Here is a 214-nt window from a genome sequence, read left to right on the forward strand (position 1 = left end):
GCACTTCAAAAACTTTCAGTTGCTCTCTGGCAGCAGCTGGCTATGCTAAAATGAGGTGTCATCTCTTCGGTGCCCTGTTGTTTATTGGACTTGAAGTTAGAAAAGGATCTGGTTGTCAGTCATTGCTCATAGACCACAAGTTATTTCAGAGGAGACTGTGGTAGTGTCATAACTTTATCATCTAGAAGGCTCTAAATGTTTTCAGTTATAATTT

This window comes from Acanthisitta chloris, unplaced genomic scaffold (genome assembly GCF_000695815.1).
Source record: "Acanthisitta chloris isolate BGI_N310 unplaced genomic scaffold, ASM69581v1 scaffold233, whole genome shotgun sequence".
In the NCBI taxonomy this organism is placed as follows: domain Eukaryota; kingdom Metazoa; phylum Chordata; class Aves; order Passeriformes; family Acanthisittidae; genus Acanthisitta; species Acanthisitta chloris.